At 55.6% G+C, this 16,347-nt stretch overlaps 42 non-coding genes across 42 annotated transcripts; all 42 read left to right on the top strand.

Annotated features, from left to right (window-relative positions):
• Positions 1-692: 692 nt before the first annotated feature.
• Positions 693-764, top strand: trnae-uuc (transfer RNA glutamic acid (anticodon UUC)). Its single transcript has one exon. It is a non-coding gene; the product is annotated as a tRNA-Glu (tRNA).
• Positions 765-950: 186 nt separating this feature from the next.
• On the top strand, positions 951-1,023 carry trnar-acg (transfer RNA arginine (anticodon ACG)). Its single transcript has one exon. It is a non-coding gene; the product is annotated as a tRNA-Arg (tRNA).
• Positions 1,024-1,195: 172 nt separating this feature from the next.
• On the top strand, positions 1,196-1,268 carry trnam-cau (transfer RNA methionine (anticodon CAU)). Its single transcript has one exon. It is a non-coding gene; the product is annotated as a tRNA-Met (tRNA).
• Positions 1,269-1,633: 365 nt separating this feature from the next.
• Positions 1,634-1,705, top strand: trnah-gug (transfer RNA histidin (anticodon GUG)). The gene has a single exon. It is a non-coding gene; the product is annotated as a tRNA-His (tRNA).
• Positions 1,706-2,070: 365 nt separating this feature from the next.
• Positions 2,071-2,142, top strand: trnae-uuc (transfer RNA glutamic acid (anticodon UUC)). Its single transcript has one exon. It is a non-coding gene; the product is annotated as a tRNA-Glu (tRNA).
• A 186-nt stretch (positions 2,143-2,328) lies between these two features.
• On the top strand, positions 2,329-2,401 carry trnar-acg (transfer RNA arginine (anticodon ACG)). The gene has a single exon. It is a non-coding gene; the product is annotated as a tRNA-Arg (tRNA).
• A 172-nt stretch (positions 2,402-2,573) lies between these two features.
• trnam-cau (transfer RNA methionine (anticodon CAU)) lies at positions 2,574-2,646 on the top strand. The gene has a single exon. It is a non-coding gene; the product is annotated as a tRNA-Met (tRNA).
• A 365-nt stretch (positions 2,647-3,011) lies between these two features.
• Positions 3,012-3,083, top strand: trnah-gug (transfer RNA histidin (anticodon GUG)). Its single transcript has one exon. It is a non-coding gene; the product is annotated as a tRNA-His (tRNA).
• A 365-nt stretch (positions 3,084-3,448) lies between these two features.
• trnae-uuc (transfer RNA glutamic acid (anticodon UUC)) lies at positions 3,449-3,520 on the top strand. Its single transcript has one exon. It is a non-coding gene; the product is annotated as a tRNA-Glu (tRNA).
• A 186-nt stretch (positions 3,521-3,706) lies between these two features.
• Positions 3,707-3,779, top strand: trnar-acg (transfer RNA arginine (anticodon ACG)). Its single transcript has one exon. It is a non-coding gene; the product is annotated as a tRNA-Arg (tRNA).
• A 172-nt stretch (positions 3,780-3,951) lies between these two features.
• On the top strand, positions 3,952-4,024 carry trnam-cau (transfer RNA methionine (anticodon CAU)). Its single transcript has one exon. It is a non-coding gene; the product is annotated as a tRNA-Met (tRNA).
• A 365-nt stretch (positions 4,025-4,389) lies between these two features.
• Positions 4,390-4,461, top strand: trnah-gug (transfer RNA histidin (anticodon GUG)). Its single transcript has one exon. It is a non-coding gene; the product is annotated as a tRNA-His (tRNA).
• Positions 4,462-4,826: 365 nt separating this feature from the next.
• Positions 4,827-4,898, top strand: trnae-uuc (transfer RNA glutamic acid (anticodon UUC)). Its single transcript has one exon. It is a non-coding gene; the product is annotated as a tRNA-Glu (tRNA).
• A 186-nt stretch (positions 4,899-5,084) lies between these two features.
• On the top strand, positions 5,085-5,157 carry trnar-acg (transfer RNA arginine (anticodon ACG)). The gene has a single exon. It is a non-coding gene; the product is annotated as a tRNA-Arg (tRNA).
• A 172-nt stretch (positions 5,158-5,329) lies between these two features.
• On the top strand, positions 5,330-5,402 carry trnam-cau (transfer RNA methionine (anticodon CAU)). Its single transcript has one exon. It is a non-coding gene; the product is annotated as a tRNA-Met (tRNA).
• A 365-nt stretch (positions 5,403-5,767) lies between these two features.
• Positions 5,768-5,839, top strand: trnah-gug (transfer RNA histidin (anticodon GUG)). Its single transcript has one exon. It is a non-coding gene; the product is annotated as a tRNA-His (tRNA).
• A 365-nt stretch (positions 5,840-6,204) lies between these two features.
• Positions 6,205-6,276, top strand: trnae-uuc (transfer RNA glutamic acid (anticodon UUC)). The gene has a single exon. It is a non-coding gene; the product is annotated as a tRNA-Glu (tRNA).
• Positions 6,277-6,462: 186 nt separating this feature from the next.
• trnar-acg (transfer RNA arginine (anticodon ACG)) lies at positions 6,463-6,535 on the top strand. Its single transcript has one exon. It is a non-coding gene; the product is annotated as a tRNA-Arg (tRNA).
• A 172-nt stretch (positions 6,536-6,707) lies between these two features.
• trnam-cau (transfer RNA methionine (anticodon CAU)) lies at positions 6,708-6,780 on the top strand. The gene has a single exon. It is a non-coding gene; the product is annotated as a tRNA-Met (tRNA).
• Positions 6,781-7,145: 365 nt separating this feature from the next.
• Positions 7,146-7,217, top strand: trnah-gug (transfer RNA histidin (anticodon GUG)). The gene has a single exon. It is a non-coding gene; the product is annotated as a tRNA-His (tRNA).
• A 365-nt stretch (positions 7,218-7,582) lies between these two features.
• trnae-uuc (transfer RNA glutamic acid (anticodon UUC)) lies at positions 7,583-7,654 on the top strand. Its single transcript has one exon. It is a non-coding gene; the product is annotated as a tRNA-Glu (tRNA).
• A 186-nt stretch (positions 7,655-7,840) lies between these two features.
• trnar-acg (transfer RNA arginine (anticodon ACG)) lies at positions 7,841-7,913 on the top strand. The gene has a single exon. It is a non-coding gene; the product is annotated as a tRNA-Arg (tRNA).
• Positions 7,914-8,085: 172 nt separating this feature from the next.
• Positions 8,086-8,158, top strand: trnam-cau (transfer RNA methionine (anticodon CAU)). Its single transcript has one exon. It is a non-coding gene; the product is annotated as a tRNA-Met (tRNA).
• Positions 8,159-8,960: 802 nt separating this feature from the next.
• Positions 8,961-9,032, top strand: trnae-uuc (transfer RNA glutamic acid (anticodon UUC)). The gene has a single exon. It is a non-coding gene; the product is annotated as a tRNA-Glu (tRNA).
• Positions 9,033-9,218: 186 nt separating this feature from the next.
• On the top strand, positions 9,219-9,291 carry trnar-acg (transfer RNA arginine (anticodon ACG)). Its single transcript has one exon. It is a non-coding gene; the product is annotated as a tRNA-Arg (tRNA).
• A 172-nt stretch (positions 9,292-9,463) lies between these two features.
• Positions 9,464-9,536, top strand: trnam-cau (transfer RNA methionine (anticodon CAU)). Its single transcript has one exon. It is a non-coding gene; the product is annotated as a tRNA-Met (tRNA).
• Positions 9,537-10,338: 802 nt separating this feature from the next.
• Positions 10,339-10,410, top strand: trnae-uuc (transfer RNA glutamic acid (anticodon UUC)). The gene has a single exon. It is a non-coding gene; the product is annotated as a tRNA-Glu (tRNA).
• Positions 10,411-10,596: 186 nt separating this feature from the next.
• trnar-acg (transfer RNA arginine (anticodon ACG)) lies at positions 10,597-10,669 on the top strand. Its single transcript has one exon. It is a non-coding gene; the product is annotated as a tRNA-Arg (tRNA).
• A 172-nt stretch (positions 10,670-10,841) lies between these two features.
• Positions 10,842-10,914, top strand: trnam-cau (transfer RNA methionine (anticodon CAU)). The gene has a single exon. It is a non-coding gene; the product is annotated as a tRNA-Met (tRNA).
• Positions 10,915-11,716: 802 nt separating this feature from the next.
• trnae-uuc (transfer RNA glutamic acid (anticodon UUC)) lies at positions 11,717-11,788 on the top strand. Its single transcript has one exon. It is a non-coding gene; the product is annotated as a tRNA-Glu (tRNA).
• Positions 11,789-11,974: 186 nt separating this feature from the next.
• Positions 11,975-12,047, top strand: trnar-acg (transfer RNA arginine (anticodon ACG)). Its single transcript has one exon. It is a non-coding gene; the product is annotated as a tRNA-Arg (tRNA).
• A 172-nt stretch (positions 12,048-12,219) lies between these two features.
• Positions 12,220-12,292, top strand: trnam-cau (transfer RNA methionine (anticodon CAU)). Its single transcript has one exon. It is a non-coding gene; the product is annotated as a tRNA-Met (tRNA).
• A 365-nt stretch (positions 12,293-12,657) lies between these two features.
• On the top strand, positions 12,658-12,729 carry trnah-gug (transfer RNA histidin (anticodon GUG)). Its single transcript has one exon. It is a non-coding gene; the product is annotated as a tRNA-His (tRNA).
• Positions 12,730-13,094: 365 nt separating this feature from the next.
• On the top strand, positions 13,095-13,166 carry trnae-uuc (transfer RNA glutamic acid (anticodon UUC)). Its single transcript has one exon. It is a non-coding gene; the product is annotated as a tRNA-Glu (tRNA).
• Positions 13,167-13,352: 186 nt separating this feature from the next.
• On the top strand, positions 13,353-13,425 carry trnar-acg (transfer RNA arginine (anticodon ACG)). The gene has a single exon. It is a non-coding gene; the product is annotated as a tRNA-Arg (tRNA).
• A 172-nt stretch (positions 13,426-13,597) lies between these two features.
• Positions 13,598-13,670, top strand: trnam-cau (transfer RNA methionine (anticodon CAU)). Its single transcript has one exon. It is a non-coding gene; the product is annotated as a tRNA-Met (tRNA).
• A 365-nt stretch (positions 13,671-14,035) lies between these two features.
• Positions 14,036-14,107, top strand: trnah-gug (transfer RNA histidin (anticodon GUG)). The gene has a single exon. It is a non-coding gene; the product is annotated as a tRNA-His (tRNA).
• A 365-nt stretch (positions 14,108-14,472) lies between these two features.
• trnae-uuc (transfer RNA glutamic acid (anticodon UUC)) lies at positions 14,473-14,544 on the top strand. Its single transcript has one exon. It is a non-coding gene; the product is annotated as a tRNA-Glu (tRNA).
• Positions 14,545-14,730: 186 nt separating this feature from the next.
• Positions 14,731-14,803, top strand: trnar-acg (transfer RNA arginine (anticodon ACG)). The gene has a single exon. It is a non-coding gene; the product is annotated as a tRNA-Arg (tRNA).
• A 172-nt stretch (positions 14,804-14,975) lies between these two features.
• trnam-cau (transfer RNA methionine (anticodon CAU)) lies at positions 14,976-15,048 on the top strand. Its single transcript has one exon. It is a non-coding gene; the product is annotated as a tRNA-Met (tRNA).
• Positions 15,049-15,850: 802 nt separating this feature from the next.
• trnae-uuc (transfer RNA glutamic acid (anticodon UUC)) lies at positions 15,851-15,922 on the top strand. Its single transcript has one exon. It is a non-coding gene; the product is annotated as a tRNA-Glu (tRNA).
• A 186-nt stretch (positions 15,923-16,108) lies between these two features.
• On the top strand, positions 16,109-16,181 carry trnar-acg (transfer RNA arginine (anticodon ACG)). Its single transcript has one exon. It is a non-coding gene; the product is annotated as a tRNA-Arg (tRNA).
• Positions 16,182-16,347: the final 166 nt, after the last annotated feature.

Here is a 16,347-nt window from a genome sequence, read left to right as displayed (position 1 = left end):
CATGAGTTCCCTGCACATCTGTTCTGATTTGGAATACGAGCCGCGGTGGCGGTAAATTCCCAGTGCCACGGAAGACTCGCGTCTTGGTAGATGGTTACGGCGCACCGTCATGGCTGCCGTTTGATGTGAAATGCCAAGTCCACAAAGGGGAAGGGAAGAGCGTTCTGTCTGTTTGCCAAGGAAATGCCTTCTTGTCAGCAGGGAAGCATTCCACCAAGGAAGGGAGGAGGCCGGGTGCGGCTTGAGCGGTGGCGCGCCGTGATCGTATAGTGGTTAGTACTCTGCGTTGTGACCTCAGCAACCCCGGTTCGAATCCGGGTCACGGCAGGCTTTCGCTGCGAGCGGGTAGTGCTCGCCTTCGGGACCACCAGCCGCTCCTTTGTGCGGCTGGCAGGCCTGGCCTTCATCCAAAGCCCTCTTGCAGACATAGAGTGGGCCAGCCAGCGCTGCAAATGGAAATGCACCTGTCTTATGGAGCGGAGAGCTCAAGGATGTTTTCTGTCCACGTGCAGGATTAGGACTCCTTGGACGCTGGGCCTGGCAAGAGGCACTCAAGCAGTTTTCGCATCCGCCTGTTCCATCAGGATGAAGGGTGCAAAGCTCCAGTTGGCCTCAGGAGGACAGCAGGGAGAGACGGGAGAAGAAGAAGGTAACAAATTGGTCATGGTGGCCAGCCGAGGGCAGTGCAAGCTTCCCATATGGTCTAGCGGTTAGGATTCCTGGTTTTCATCCAGGCGGCCCGGGTTCGACTCCCGGTATGGGAATGGACTTAAGCTTTGAGCGAAGTGTTTCGAGTCTGTACAGAAGCGGGGTTGGTGCTTTTGCAGCGCGGCTTGGACGTCACGTACAGACAAAGTTTTAGGAGGCGCTCTGCTTCTCCCTCCCCAAGTGAGGCGTGGCCGTTGTCTCCCTTACGTAAAGCAAATGCCACGCGGAGAGACCAGAGCAAGGGGCCAGTGGCGCAATGGATAACGCGTCTGACTACGGATCAGAAGATTCTAGGTTCGACTCCTGGCTGGCTCGCACTTTTTGCTTTGTGCGTTTGGTGGTTGATAAGCACTTTAGCGCTTGTGAAGTCAGGGTGCAAAGAAAGTGTGGAACCTGTAAAGAACAGTCCTGAAATGCGGGCGTTGGCGAAAACCTGAGACAGGCAACTGACAACGGGCTGACTTTGGAGAATCTCAGCTCCTTGGTGGCCTCGTTAGCGCAGTAGGTAGCGCGTCAGTCTCATAATCTGAAGGTCGTGAGTTCGATCCTCACACGGGGCAGCGCCGTTTTTAAATACTAGTAGGGTGCCGTTCAGCTCACGCCATCTTTCCTTTTGCTGCTACGCGCCCCTTAAGCTAATCTCTAAACCACCCTGCCACCACGTGCAAATCATGAGTTCCCTGCACATCTGTTCTGATTTGGAATACGAGCCGCGGTGGCGGTAAATTCCCAGTGCCACGGAAGACTCGCGTCTTGGTAGATGGTTACGGCGCACCGTCATGGCTGCCGTTTGATGTGAAATGCCAAGTCCACAAAGGGGAAGGGAAGAGCGTTCTGTCTGTTTGCCAAGGAAATGCCTTCTTGTCAGCAGGGAAGCATTCCACCAAGGAAGGGAGGAGGCCGGGTGTGGCTTGAGCGGTGGCGCGCCGTGATCGTATAGTGGTTAGTACTCTGCGTTGTGGCCGCAGCAACCCTGGTTCGAATCCGGGTCACGGCAGGCTCTCGCTGCGAGCGGGTAGTGCTCGCCTTCGGGACCAGCAGCCGCTCTTTTGTGCGGCTGGCAGGCCTGGCCTTCATCCAAAGCCCTCTTGCAGACATAGAGTGGGCCAGCCAGCGCTGCAAATGGAAATGCACCTGTCTTATGGAGCGGAGAGCTCAAGGATGTTTTCTGTCCACGCGCAGGATTAGGACTCCTTGGACGCTGGGCCTGGCAAGAGGCACTCAAGCAGTTTTCGCATCCGCCTGTTCCATCAGGATGAAGGGTGCAAAGCTCCAGTTGGCCTCAGGAGGACAGCAGGGAGAGACGGGAGAAGAAGAAGGTAACAAATTGGTCATGGTGGCCAGCCGAGGGCAGTGCAAGCTTCCCATATGGTCTAGCGGTTAGGATTCCTGGTTTTCACCCAGGCGGCCCGGGTTCGACTCCTGGTATGGGAATGGACTTAAGCTTTGAGCGAAGTGTTCCGAGCCTGTACAGAAGCGGGGTTGGTGCTTTTGCAGCGCGGCTTGGACGTCACGTACAGACAAAGTTTTAGGAGGCGCTCTGCTTCTCCCTCCCCAAGTGAGGCGTGGCCGTTGTCTCCCTTACGTAAAGCAAATGCCACGCGGAGAGACCTCAGCAAGGGGCCAGTGGCGCAATGGATAACGCGTCTGACTACGGATCAGAAGATTCTAGGTTCGACTCCTGGCTGGCTCGCACTTTTTGCTTTGTGCGTTTGGTGGTTGATAAGCACTTTAGCGCTTGTGAAGTCAGGGTGCAAAGAAAGTGTGGAACCTGTAAAGAACAGTCCTGAAATGCGGGCGTTGGCGAAAACCTGAGACAGGCAACTGACAACGGGCTGACTTTGGAGAATCTCAGCTCCTTGGTGGCCTCGTTAGCGCAGTAGGTAGCGCGTCAGTCTCATAATCTGAAGGTCGTGAGTTCGATCCTCACACGGGGCAGCGCCGTTTTTAAATACTAGTAGGGTGCCGTTCAGCTCACGCCATCTTTCCTTTTGCTGCTACGCGCCCCTTAAGCTAATCTCTAAACCACCCTGCCACCACGTGCAAATCATGAGTTCCCTGCACATCTGTTCTGATTTGGAATACGAGCCGCGGTGGCGGTAAATTCCCAGTGCCACGGAAGACTCGCGTCTTGGTAGATGGTTACGGCGCACCGTCATGGCTGCCGTTTGATGTGAAATGCCAAGTCCACAAAGGGGAAGGGAAGAGCGTTCTGTCTGTTTGCCAAGGAAATGCCTTCTTGTCAGCAGGGAAGCATTCCACCAAGGAAGGGAGGAGGCCGGGTGTGGCTTGAGCGGTGGCGCGCCGTGATCGTATAGTGGTTAGTACTCTGCGTTGTGGCCGCAGCAACCCCGGTTCGAATCCGGGTCACGGCAGGCTCTCGCTGCGAGCGGGTAGTGCTCGCCTTCGGGACCAGCAGCCGCTCTTTTGTGCGGCTGGCAGGCCTGGCCTTCATCCAAAGCCCTCTTGCAGACATAGAGTGGGCCAGCCAGCGCTGCAAATGGAAATGCACCTGTCTTATGGAGCGGAGAGCTCAAGGATGTTTTCTGTCCACGCGCAGGATTAGGACTCCTTGGACGCTGGGCCTGGCAAGAGGCACTCAAGCAGTTTTCGCATCCGCCTGTTCCATCAGGATGAAGGGTGCAAAGCTCCAGTTGGCCTCAGGAGGACAGCAGGGAGAGACGGGAGAAGAAGAAGGTAACAAATTGGTCATGGTGGCCAGCCGAGGGCAGTGCAAGCTTCCCATATGGTCTAGCGGTTAGGATTCCTGGTTTTCATCCAGGCGGCCCGGGTTCGACTCCCGTTATGGGAATGGACTTAAGCTTTGAGCGAAGTGTTCCGAGCCTGTACAGAAGCGGGGTTGGTGCTTTTGCAGCGCGGCTTGGACGTCACGTACAGACAAAGTTTTAGGAGGCGCTCTGCTTCTCCCTCCCCAAGTGAGGCGTGGCCGTTGTCTCCCTTACGTAAAGCAAATGCCACGCGGAGAGACCAGAGCAAGGGGCCAGTGGCGCAATGGATAACGCGTCTGACTACGGATCAGAAGATTCTAGGTTCGACTCCTGGCTGGCTCGCACTTTTTGCTTTGTGCGTTTGGTGGTTGATAAGCACTTTAGCGCTTGTGAAGTCAGGGTGCAAAGAAAGTGTGGAACCTGTAAAGAACAGTCCTGAAATGCGGGCGTTGGCGAAAACCTGAGACAGGCAACTGACAACGGGCTGACTTTGGAGAATCTCAGCTCCTTGGTGGCCTCGTTAGCGCAGTAGGTAGCGCGTCAGTCTCATAATCTGAAGGTCGTGAGTTCGATCCTCACACGGGGCAGCGCCGTTTTTAAATACTAGTAGGGTGCCGTTCAGCTCACGCCATCTTTCCTTTTGCTGCTACGCGCCCCTTAAGCTAATCTCTAAACCACCCTGCCACCACGTGCAAATCATGAGTTCCCTGCACATCTGTTCTGATTTGGAATACGAGCCGCGGTGGCGGTAAATTCCCAGTGCCACGGAAGACTCGCGTCTTGGTAGATGGTTACGGCGCACCGTCATGGCTGCCGTTTGATGTGAAATGCCAAGTCCGCAAAGGGGAAGGGAACAGCGTTCTGTCTGTTTGCCAAGGAAATGCCTTCTTGTCAGCAGGGAAGCATTCCACCAAGGAAGGGAGGAGGCCGGGTGCGGCTTGAGCGGTGGCGTGCCGTGATCGTATAGTGGTTAGTACTCTGCGTTGTGGCCGCAGCAACCCCGGTTTGAATCCGGGTCACGGCAGGCTCTCCCTGCGAGCGGGTAGTGCTCGCCTTCGGGACCAGCAGCCGCTCTTTTGTGCGGCTGGCAGGCCTGGCCTTCATCCAAAGCCCTCTTGCAGACATAGAGTGGGCCAGCCAGCGCTGCAAATGGAAATGCACCTGTCTTATGGAGCGGAGAGCTCAAGGATGTTTTCTGTCCACGCGCAGGATTAGGACTCCTTGGACGCTGGGCCTGGCAAGAGGCACTCAAGCAGTTTTCGCATCCGCCTGTTCCATCAGGATGAAGGGTGCAAAGCTCCAGTTGGCCTCAGGAGGACAGCAGGGAGAGACGGGAGAAGAAGAAGGTAACAAATTGGTCATGGTGGCCAGCCGAGGGCAGTGCAAGCTTCCCATATGGTCTAGCGGTCAGGATTCCTGGTTTTCACCCAGGCGGCCCGGGTTCGACTCCCGGTATGGGAATGGACTTAAGCTTTGAGCGAAGTGTTCCGAGCCTGTACAGAAGCAGGGTTGGTGCTTTTGCAGCGCGGCTTGGACGTCACGTACAGACAAAGTTTTAGGAGGCGCTCTGCTTCTCCCTCCCCAAGTGAGGCGTGGCCGTTGTCTCCCTTACGTAAAGCAAATGCCACGCGGAGAGACCAGAGCAAGGGGCCAGTGGCGCAATGGATAACGCGTCTGACTACGGATCAGAAGATTCTAGGTTCGACTCCTGGCTGGCTCGCACTTTTTGCATTGTGCGTTTGGTGGTTGATAAGCACTTTAGCGCTTGTGAAGTCAGGGTGCAAAGAAAGTGTGGAACCTGTAAAGAACAGTCCTGAAATGCGGGCGTTGGCGAAAACCTGAGACAGGCAACTGACAACGGGCTGACTTTGGAGAATCTCAGCTCCTTGGTGGCCTCGTTAGCGCAGTAGGTAGCGCGTCAGTCTCATAATCTGAAGGTCGTGAGTTCGATCCTCACACGGGGCAGCGCTGTTTTTAAATACTAGTAGGGTGCCGTTCAGCTCACGCCATCTTTCCTTTTGCTGCTACGCGCCCCTTAAGCTAATCTCTAAACCACCCTGCCACCACGTGCAAATCATGAGTTCCCTGCACATCTGTTCTGATTTGGAATACGAGCCGCGGTGGCGGTAAATTCCCAGTGCCACGGAAGACTCGCGTCTTGGTAGATGGTTACGGCGCACCGTCATGGCTGCCGTTTGATGTGAAATGCCAAGTCCACAAAGGGGAAGGGAAGAGCGTTCTGTCTGTTTGCCAAGGAAATGCCTTCTTGTCAGCAGGGAAGCATTCCACCAAGGAAGGGAGGAGGCCGGGTGCGGCTTGAGCGGTGGCGCGCCGTGATTGTATAGTGGTTAGTACTCTGCGTTGTGGCTGCAGCAACCCCGGTTCGAATCCGGGTCACGGCAGGCTCTCGCTGCGAGCGGGTAGTGCTCGCCTTCGGGACCAGCAGCAGCTCTTTTGTGCGGCTGGCAGGCCTGGCCTTCATCCAAAGCCCTCTTGCAGACAAAGAGTGGGCCAGCCAGCGCTGCAAATGGAAATGCACCTGTCTTATGGAGCGGAGAGCTCAAGGATGTTTTCTGTCCACGCGCAGGATTAGGACTCCTTGGACGCTGGGCCTGGCAAGAGGCACTCAAGCAGTTTTCGCATCCGCCTGTTCCATCAGGATGAAGGGTGCAAAGCTCCAGTTGGCCTCAGGAGGACAGCAGGGAGAGACGGGAGAAGAAGAAGGTAACAAATTGGTCATGGTGGCCAGCCGAGGGCAGTGCAAGCTTCCCATATGGTCTAGCGGTTAGGATTCCTGGTTTTCATCCAGGCGGCCCGGGTTCGACTCCCGGTATGGGAATGGACTTAAACTTTGAGCGAAGTGTTCCGAGCCTGTACAGAAGCGGGGTTGGTGCTTTTGCAGCGCGGCTTGGACGTCACGTACAGACAAAGTTTAAGGAGGCGCTCTGCTTCTCCCTCCCCAAGTGAGGCGTGGCCGTTGTCTCCCTTACGTAAAGCAAATGCCACGCGGAGAGACCAGAGCAAGGGGCCAGTGGCGCAATGGATAACGCGTCTGACTACGGATCAGAAGATTCTAGGTTCGACTCCTGGCTGGCTCGCACTTTTTGCTTTGTGCGTTTGGTGGTTGATAAGCACTTTAGCGCTTGTGAAGTCAGGGTGCAAAGAAAGTGTGGAACCTGTATAGAACAGTCCTGAAATGCGGGCGTTGGCGAAAACCTGAGACAGGCAACTGACAACGGGCTGACTTTGGAGAATCTCAGCTCCTTGGTGGCCTCGTTAGCGCAGTAGGTAGCGCGTCAGTCTCATAATCTGAAGGTCGTGAGTTCGATCCTCACACGGGGCAGCGCCGTTTTTAAATACTAGTAGGGTGCCGTTCAGCTCACGCCATCTTTCCTTTTGCTGCTACGCGCCCCTTAAGCTAATCTCTAAACCACCCTGCCACCACGTGCAAATCATGAGTTCCCTGCACATCTGTTCTGATTTGGAATACGAGCCGCGGTGGCGGTAAATTCCCAGTGCCACGGAAGACTCGCGTCTTGGTAGATGGTTACGGCGCACCGTCATGGCTGCCGTTTGATGTGAAATGCCAAGTCCACAAAGGGGAAGGGAAGAGCGTTCTGTCTGTTTGCCAAGGAAATGCCTTCTTGTCAGCAGGGAAGCATTCCACCAAGGAAGGGAGGAGGCCGGGTGCGGCTTGAGCGGTGGCGCGCCGTGATCGTATAGTGGTTAGTACTCTGCGTTGTGGCTGCAGCAACCCCGGTTCGAATCCGGGTCACGGCAGGCTCTCGCTGCGAGCGGGTAGTGCTCGCCTTCGGGACCAGCAGCAGCTCTTTTGTGCGGCTGGCAGGCCTGGCCTTCATCCAAAGCCCTCTTGCAGACATAGAGTGGGCCAGCCAGCGCTGCAAATGGAAATGCACCTGTCTTATGGAGCGGAGAGCTCAAGGATGTTTTCTGTCCACGCGCAGGATTAGGACTCCTTGGACGCTGGGCCTGGCAAGAGGCACTCAAGCAGTTTTCGCATCCGCCTGTTCCATCAGGATGAAGGGTGCAAAGCTCCAGTTGGCCTCAGGAGGACAGCAGGGAGAGACGGGAGAAGAAGAAGGTAACAAATTGGTCATGGTGGCCAGCCGAGGGCAGTGCAAGCTTCCCATATGGTCTAGCGGTTAGGATTCCTGGTTTTCATCCAGGCGGCCCGGGTTCGACTCCCGGTATGGGAATGGACTTAAGCTTTGAGCGAAGTGTTCCGAGCCTGTACAGAAGCGGGGTTGGTGCTTTTGCAGCGCGGCTTGGACGTCACGTACAGACAAAGTTTAAGGAGGCGCTCTGCTTCTCCCTCCCCAAGTGAGGCGTGGCCGTTGTCTCCCTTACGTAAAGCAAATGCCACGCGGAGAGACCAGAGCAAGGGGCCAGTGGCGCAATGGATAACGCGTCTGACTACGGATCAGAAGATTCTAGGTTCGACTCCTGGCTGGCTCGCACTTTTTGCTTTGTGCGTTTGGTGGTTGATAAGCACTTTAGCGCTTGTGAAGTCAGGGTGCAAAGAAAGTGTGGAACCTGTATAGAACAGTCCTGAAATGCGGGCGTTGGCGAAAACCTGAGACAGGCAACTGACAACGGGCTGACTTTGGAGAATCTCAGCTCCTTGGTGGCCTCGTTAGCGCAGTAGGTAGCGCGTCAGTCTCATAATCTGAAGGTCGTGAGTTCGATCCTCACACGGGGCAGCGCCGTTTTTAAATACTAGTAGGGTGCCGTTCAGCTCACGCCATCTTTCCTTTTGCTGCTACGCGCCCCTTAAGCTAATCTCTAAACCACCCTGCCACCACGTGCAAATCATGAGTTCCCTGCACATCTGTTCTGATTTGGAATACGAGCCGCGGTGGCGGTAAATTCCCAGTGCCACGGAAGACTCGCGTCTTGGTAGATGGTTACGGCGCACCGTCATGGCTGCCGTTTGATGTGAAATGCCAAGTCCACAAAGGGGAAGGGAAGAGCGTTCTGTCTGTTTGCCAAGGAAATGCCTTCTTGTCAGCAGGGAAGCATTCCACCAAGGAAGGGAGGAGGCCGGGTGCGGCTTGAGCGGTGGCGCGCCGTGATCGTATAGTGTTTAGTACTCTGCGTTGTGGCCGCAGCAACCCCGGTTCGAATCCGGGTCACGGCAGGCTCTCGCTGCGAGCGGGTAGTGCTCGCCTTCGGGACCAGCAGCCGCTCTTTTGTGCGGCTGGCAGGCCTGGCCTTCATCCAAAGCCCTCTTGCAGACATAGAGTGGGCCAGCCAGCGCTGCAAATGGAAATGCACCTGTCTTATGGAGCGGAGAGCTCAAGGATGTTTTCTGTCCACGCGCAGGATTAGGACTCCTTGGACGCTGGGCCTGGCAAGAGGCACTCAAGCAGTTTTCGCATCCGCCTGTTCCATCAGGATGAAGGGTGCAAAGCTCCAGTTGGCCTCAGGAGGACAGCAGGGAGAGACGGGAGAAGAAGAAGGTAACAAATTGGTCATGGTGGCCAGCCGAGGGCAGTGCAAGCTTCCCATATGGTCTAGCGGTTAGGATTCCTGGTTTTCACCCAGGGGGCCCGGGTTCGACTCCTGGTATGGGAATGGACTTAAGCTTTGAGCGAAGTGTTCCGAGCCTGTACAGAAGCGGGGTTGGTGCTTTTGCAGCGCGGCTTGGACGTCACGTACAGACAAAGTTTTAGGAGGCGCTCTGCTTCTCCCTCCCCAAGTGAGGCGTGGCCGTTGTCTCCCTTACGTAAAGCAAATGCCACGCGGAGAGACCAGAGCAAGGGGCCAGTGGCGCAATGGATAACGCGTCTGACTACGGATCAGAAGATTCTAGGTTCGACTCCTGGCTGGCTCGCACTTTTTGCTTTGTGCGTTTGGTGGTTGATAAGCACTTTAGCGCTTGTGAAGTCAGGGTGCAAAGAAAGTGTGGAACCTGTAAAGAACAGTCCTGAAATGCGGGCGTTGGCGAAAACCTGAGACAGGCAACTGACAACGGGCTGACTTTGGAGAATCTCAGCTCCTTGGTGGCCTCGTTAGCGCAGTAGGTAGCGCGTCAGTCTCATAATCTGAAGGTCGTGAGTTCGATCCTCACACGGGGCAGCGCCGTTTTTAAATACTAGTAGGGTGCCGTTCAGCTCACGCCATCTTTCCTTTTGCTGCTACGCGCCCCTTAAGCTAATCTCTAAACCACCCTGCCACCACGTGCAAATCATGAGTTCCTTGCACATCTGTTCTGATTTGGAATACGAGCTGCGGTGGCGGTAAATTCCCAGTGCCACGGAAGACTCGCGTCTTGGTAGATGGTTACGGCGCACCGTCATGGCTGCCGTTTGATGTGAAATGCCAAGTCCACAAAGGGGAAGGGAAGAGCGTTCTGTCTGTTTGCCAAGGAAATGCCTTCTTGTCAGCAGGGAAGCATTCCACCAAGGAAGGGAGGAGGCCGGGTGTGGCTTGAGCGGTGGCGCGCCGTGATCGTTTAGTGGTTAGTACTCTGCGTTGTGGCCGCAGCAACCCCGGTTCGAATCCGGGTCACGGCAGGCTCTCGCTGCGAGCGGGTAGTGCTCGCCTTCGGGACCAGCAGCTGCTCTTTTGTGCGGCTGGCAGGCCTGGCCTTCATCCAAAGCCCTCTTGCAGACATAGAGTGGGCCAGCCAGCGCTGCAAATGGAAATGCACCTGTCTTATGGAGCGGAGAGCTCAAGGATGTTTTCTGTCCACGCGCAGGATTAGGACTCCTTGGACGCTGGGCCTGGCAAGAGGCACTCAAGCAGTTTTCGCATCCGCCTGTTCCATCAGGATGAAGGGTGCAAAGCTCCAGTTGGCCTCAGGAGGACAGCAGGGAGAGACGGGAGAAGAAGAAGGTAACAAATTGGTCATGGTGGCCAGCCGAGGGCAGTGCAAGCTTCCCATATGGTCTAGCGGTTAGGATTCCTGGTTTTCACCCAGGCGGCCCGGGTTCGACTCCCGGTATGGGAATGGACTTAAGCTTTGAGCGAAGTGTTCCGAGCCTGTACAGAAGCGGGGTTGGTGCTTTTGCAGCGCGGCTTGGACGTCACGTACAGACAAAGTTTTAGGAGGCGCTCTGCTTCTCCCTCCCCAAGTGAGGCGTGGCCGTTGTCTCCCTTACGTAAAGCAAATGCCACGCGGAGAGACCAGAGCAAGGGGCCAGTGGCGCAATGGATAACGCGTCTGACTACGGATCAGAAGATTCTAGGTTCGACTCCTGGCTGGCTCGCACTTTTTGCTTTGTGCGTTTGGTGGTTGATAAGCACTTTAGCGCTTGTGAAGTCAGGGTGCAAAGAAAGTGTGGAACCTGTAAAGAACAGTCCTGAAATGCGGGCGTTGGCGAAAACCTGAGACAGGCAACTGACAACGGGCTGACTTTGGAGAATCTCAGCTCCTTGGTGGCCTCGTTAGCGCAGTAGGTAGCGCGTCAGTCTCATAATCTGAAGGTCGTGAGTTCGAATCTCACACGGGGCAGCGCCGTTTTTAAATACTAGTAGGGTGCCGTTCAGCTCACGCCATCTTTCCTTTTGCTGCTACGCGCCCCTTAAGCTAATCTCTAAACCACCCTGCCACCACGTGCAAATCATGAGTTCCCTGCACATCTGTTCTGATTTGGAATACGAGCCGCGGTGGCGGTAAATTCCCAGTGCCACGGAAGACTCGCGTCTTGGTAGATGGTTACGGCGCACCGTCATGGCTGCCGTTTGATGTGAAATGCCAAGTCCACAAAGGGGAAGGGAAGAGCGTTCTGTCTGTTTGCCAAGGAAATGCCTTCTTGTCAGCAGGGAAGCATTCCACCAAGGAAGGGAGGAGGCCGGGTGTGGCTTGAGCGGTGGCGCGCCGTGATCGTTTAGTGGTTAGTACTCTGCGTTGTGGCCGCAGCAACCCCGGTTCGAATCCGGGTCACGGCAGGCTCTCGCTGCGAGCGGGTAGTGCTCGCCTTCGGGACCAGCAGCTGCTCTTTTGTGCGGCTGGCAGGCCTGGCCTTCATCCAAAGCCCTCTTGCAGACATAGAGTGGGCCAGCCAGCGCTGCAAATGGAAATGCACCTGTCTTATGGAGCGGAGAGCTCAAGGATGTTTTCTGTCCACGCGCAGGATTAGGACTCCTTGGACGCTGGGCCTGGCAAGAGGCACTCAAGCAGTTTTCGCATCCGCCTGTTCCATCAGGATGAAGGGTGCAAAGCTCCAGTTGGCCTCAGGAGGACAGCAGGGAGAGACGGGAGAAGAAGAAGGTAACAAATTGGTCATGGTGGCCAGCCGAGGGCAGTGCAAGCTTCCCATATGGTCTAGCGGTTAGGATTCCTGGTTTTCACCCAGGCGGCCCGGGTTCGACTCCCGGTATGGGAATGGACTTAAGCTTTGAGCGAAGTGTTCCGAGCCTGTACAGAAGCGGGGTTGGTGCTTTTGCAGCGCGGCTTGGACGTCACGTACAGACAAAGTTTTAGGAGGCGCTCTGCTTCTCCCTCCCCAAGTGAGGCGTGGCCGTTGTCTCCCTTACGTAAAGCAAATGCCACGCGGAGAGACCAGAGCAAGGGGCCAGTGGCGCAATGGATAACGCGTCTGACTACGGATCAGAAGATTCTAGGTTCGACTCCTGGCTGGCTCGCACTTTTTGCTTTGTGCGTTTGGTGGTTGATAAGCACTTTAGCGCTTGTGAAGTCAGGGTGCAAAGAAAGTGTGGAACCTGTAAAGAACAGTCCTGAAATGCGGGCGTTGGCGAAAACCTGAGACAGGCAACTGACAACGGGCTGACTTTGGAGAATCTCAGCTCCTTGGTGGCCTCGTTAGCGCAGTAGGTAGCGCGTCAGTCTCATAATCTGAAGGTCGTGAGTTCGAATCTCACACGGGGCAGCGCCGTTTTTAAATACTAGTAGGGTGCCGTTCAGCTCACGCCATCTTTCCTTTTGCTGCTACGCGCCCCTTAAGCTAATCTCTAAACCACCCTGCCACCACGTGCAAATCATGAGTTCCCTGCACATCTGTTCTGATTTGGAATACGAGCCGCGGTGGCGGTAAATTCCCAGTGCCACGGAAGACTCGCGTCTTGGTAGATGGTTACGGCGCACCGTCATGGCTGCCGTTTGATGTGAAATGCCAAGTCCGCAAAGGGGAAGGGAAGAGCGTTCTGTCTGTTTGCCAAGGAAATGCCTTCTTGTCAGCAGGGAAGCATTCCACCAAGGAAGGGAGGAGGCCGGGTGCGGCTTGAGCGGTGGCGCGCCGTGATCGTATAGTGGTTAGTACTCTGCGTTGTGGCCGCAGCAACCCCGGTTCGAATCCGGGTCACGGCAGGCTTTCGCTGCGAACGGGTAGTGCTCGCCTTCGGGACCAGCAGCCGCTCTTTTGTGCGGCTGGCAGGCCTGGCCTTCATCCAAAGCCCTCTTGCAGACATAGAGTGGGCCAGCCAGCGCTGCAAATGGAAATGCACCTGTCTTATGGAGCGGAGAGCTCAAGGATGTTTTCTGTCCACGCGCAGGATTAGGACTCCTTGGACGCTGGGCCTGGCAAGAGGCACTCAAGCAGTTTTCGCATCCGCCTGTTCCATCAGGATGAAGGGTGCAAAGCTCCAGTTGGCCTCAGGAGGACAGCAGGGAGAGACGGGAGAAGAAGAAGGTAACAAATTGGTCATGGTGGACAGCCGAGGGCAGTGCAAGCTTCCCATATGGTCTAGCGGTCAGGATACCTGGTTTTCACCCAGGCGGCCCGGGTTCGACTCCCGGTATGGGAATGGACTTAAGCTTTGAGCGAAGTGTTCCGAGCCTGTACAGAAGCGGGGTTGGTGCTTTTGCAGCGCGGCTTGGACGTCACGTACAGACAAAGTTTTAGGAGGCGCTCTGCTTCTCCCTCCCCAAGTGAGGCGTGGCCGTTGTCTCCCTTACGTAAAGCAAATGCCACGCGGAGAGACCAGAGCAAGGGGCCAGTGGCGCAATGGATAACGCGTCTGACTACGGATCAGAAGATTCTAGGTTCGACTCCTGGCTGGCTCGCACTTTTTGCTTTGTGCGTTTGGTGGTTGATAAGCACTTTAGCGCTTGTGAAGTCAGGGTGCAAAGAAAGTGAGGAACCTGTAAAGAACAGTCCTGAAATGCGGGCGTTGGCGAAAACCTGAGACTGGCAACTGACAACGGGCTGACTTTGGAGAATCTCAGCTCCTTGGTGGCCTCGTTGGCGCAGTAGGTAGCGCGTCAGTCTCATAATCTGAAGGTCGTGAGTTCGATCCTCACACGGTGCAGCGCAGTTTTTAAATACTAGTAGGGTGCCGTTCAGCTCACGCCATTTTTCCTTTTGCTGCTACGCGCCCCTTAAGCTAATCTCTAAACCACCCTGCCACCACGTGCAAATCATGAGTTCCCTGCACATCTGTTCTGATTTGGAATACGAGCCGCGGTGGCGGTAAATTCCCAGTGCCACGGAAGACTCGCGTCTTGGTAGATGGTTACGGCGCACCGTCATGGCTGCCGTTTGATGTGAAATGCCAAGTCCGCAAAGGGGAAGGGAAGAGCGTTCTGTCTGTTTGCCAAGGAAATGCCTTCTTGTCAGCAGGGAAGCATTCCACCAAGGAAGGGAGGAGGCTGGGTGCGGCTTGAGCGGTGGCGCGCCGTGATCGTATAGTGGTTAGTACTCTGCGTTGTGGCCGCAGCAACCCCGGTTCGAATCCGGGTCACGGCAGGCTCTCGCTGCGAGCGGGTAGTGCTCGCCTTCGGGACCAGCAGCTGCTCTTTTGTGCGGCTGGCAGGCCTGGCCTTCATCCAAAGCCCTCTTGCAGACATAGAGTGGGCCAGCCAGCGCTGCAAATGGAAATGCACCTGTCTTATGGAGCGGAGAGCTCAAGGATGTTTTCTGTCCACGCGCAGGATTAGGACTCCTTGGACGCTGGGCCTGGCAAGAGGCACTCAAGCAGTTTTCGCATCCGCCTGTTCCATCAGGATGAAGGGTGCAAAGCTCCAGTTGGCCTCAGGAGGACAGCAGGGAGAGACGGGAGAAGAAGAAGGTAACAAATTGGTCATGGTGGCCAGCCGAGGGCAGTGCAAGCTTCCCATATGGTCTAGCGGTTAGGATTCCTGGTTTTCATCCAGGCGGCCCGGGTTCGACTCCCGGTATGGGAATGGACTTAAGCTTTGAGCGAAGTGTTTCGAGTCTGTACAGAAGCGGGGTTGGTGCTTTTGCAGCGCGGCTTGGACGTCACGTACAGACAAAGTTTTAGGAGGCGCTCTGCTTCTCCCTCCCCAAGTGAGGCGTGGCCGTTGTCTCCCTTACGTAAAGCAAATGCCACGCGGAGAGACCAGAGCAAGGGGCCAGTGGCGCAATGGATAACGCGTCTGACTACGGATCAGAAGATTCTAGGTTCGACTCCTGGCTGGCTCGCACTTTTTGCTTTGTGCGTTTGGTGGTTGATAAGCACTTTAGCGCTTGTGAAGTCAGGGTGCAAAGAAAGTGTGGAACCTGTAAAGAACAGTCCTGAAATGCGGGCGTTGGCGAAAACCTGAGACAGGCAACTGACAACGGGCTGACTTTGGAGAATCTCAGCTCCTTGGTGGCCTCGTTAGCGCAGTAGGTAGCGCGTCAGTCTCATAATCTGAAGGTCGTGAGTTCGATCCTCACACGGGGCAGTGCCGTTTTTAAATACTAGTAGGGTGCCGTTCAGCTCACGCCATCTTTCCTTTTGCTGCTACGCGCCCCTTAAGCTAATCTCTAAACCACCCTGCCACCACGTGCAAATCATGAGTTCCCTGCACATCTGTTCTGATTTGGAATACGAGCCGCGGTGGCGGTAAATTCCCAGTGCCACGGAAGACTCGCGTCTTGGTAGATGGTTACGGCGCACCGTCATGGCTGCCGTTTGATGTGAAATGCCAAGTCCGCAAAGGGGAAGGGAAGAGCGTTCTGTCTGTTTGCCAAGGAAATGCCTTCTTGTCAGCAGGGAAGCATTCCACCAAGGAAGGGAGGAGGCTGGGTGCGGCTTGAGCGGTGGCGCGCCGTGATCGTATAGTGGTTAGTACTCTACGTTGTGGCCGCAGCAACCCCGGTTCGAATCCGGGTCACGGCAGGCTCTCCCTGCGAGCGGGTAGTGCTCGCCTTCGGGACCAGCAGCAGCTCTTTTGTGCGGCTGGCAGGCCTGGCCTTCATCCAAAGCCCTCTTGCAGACAAAGAGTGGGCCAGCCAGCGCTGCAAATGGAAATGCACCTGTCTTATGGAGCGGAGAGCTCAAGGATGTTTTCTGTCCACGCGCAGGATTAGGACTCCTTGGACGCTGGGCCTGGCAAGAGGCACTCAAGCAGTTTTCGCATCCGCCTGTTCCATCAGGATGAAGGGTGCAAAGCTCCAGTTGGCCTCAGGAGGACAGCAGGGAGAGACGGGAGAAGAAGAAGGTAACAAATTGGTCATGGTGGCCAGCCGAGGGCAGTGCAAGCTTCCCATATGGTCTAGCGGTTAGGATTCCTGGTTTTCATCCAGGCGGCCCGGGTTCGACTCCCGGTATGGGAATGGACTTAAGCTTTGAGCGAAGTGTTCCGAGCCTGTACAGAAGCGGGGTTGGTGCTTTTGCAGCGCGGCTTGGACGTCACGTACAGACAAAGTTTAAGGAGGCGCTCTGCTTCTCCCTCCCCAAGTGAGGCGTGGCCGTTGTCTCCCTTACGTAAAGCAAATGCCACGCGGAGAGACCAGAGCAAGGGGCCAGTGGCGCAATGGATAACGCGTCTGACTACGGATCAGAAGATTCTAGGTTCGACTCCTGGCTGGCTCGCACTTTTTGCTTTGTGCGTTTGGTGGTTGATAAGCACTTTAGCGCTTGTGAAGTCAGGGTGCAAAGAAAGTGTGGAACCTGTATAGAACAGTCCTGAAATGCGGGCGTTGGCGAAAACCTGAGACAGGCAACTGACAACGGGCTGACTTTGGAGAATCTCAGCTCC

Source organism: Hoplias malabaricus, chromosome 7 (genome assembly GCF_029633855.1).
Source record: "Hoplias malabaricus isolate fHopMal1 chromosome 7, fHopMal1.hap1, whole genome shotgun sequence".
In the NCBI taxonomy this organism is placed as follows: Eukaryota; Metazoa; Chordata; class Actinopteri; order Characiformes; family Erythrinidae; genus Hoplias; species Hoplias malabaricus.
Note: the sequence above shows the minus strand (reverse complement) of the source record. Positions and strands in the feature narration are given on the sequence as shown.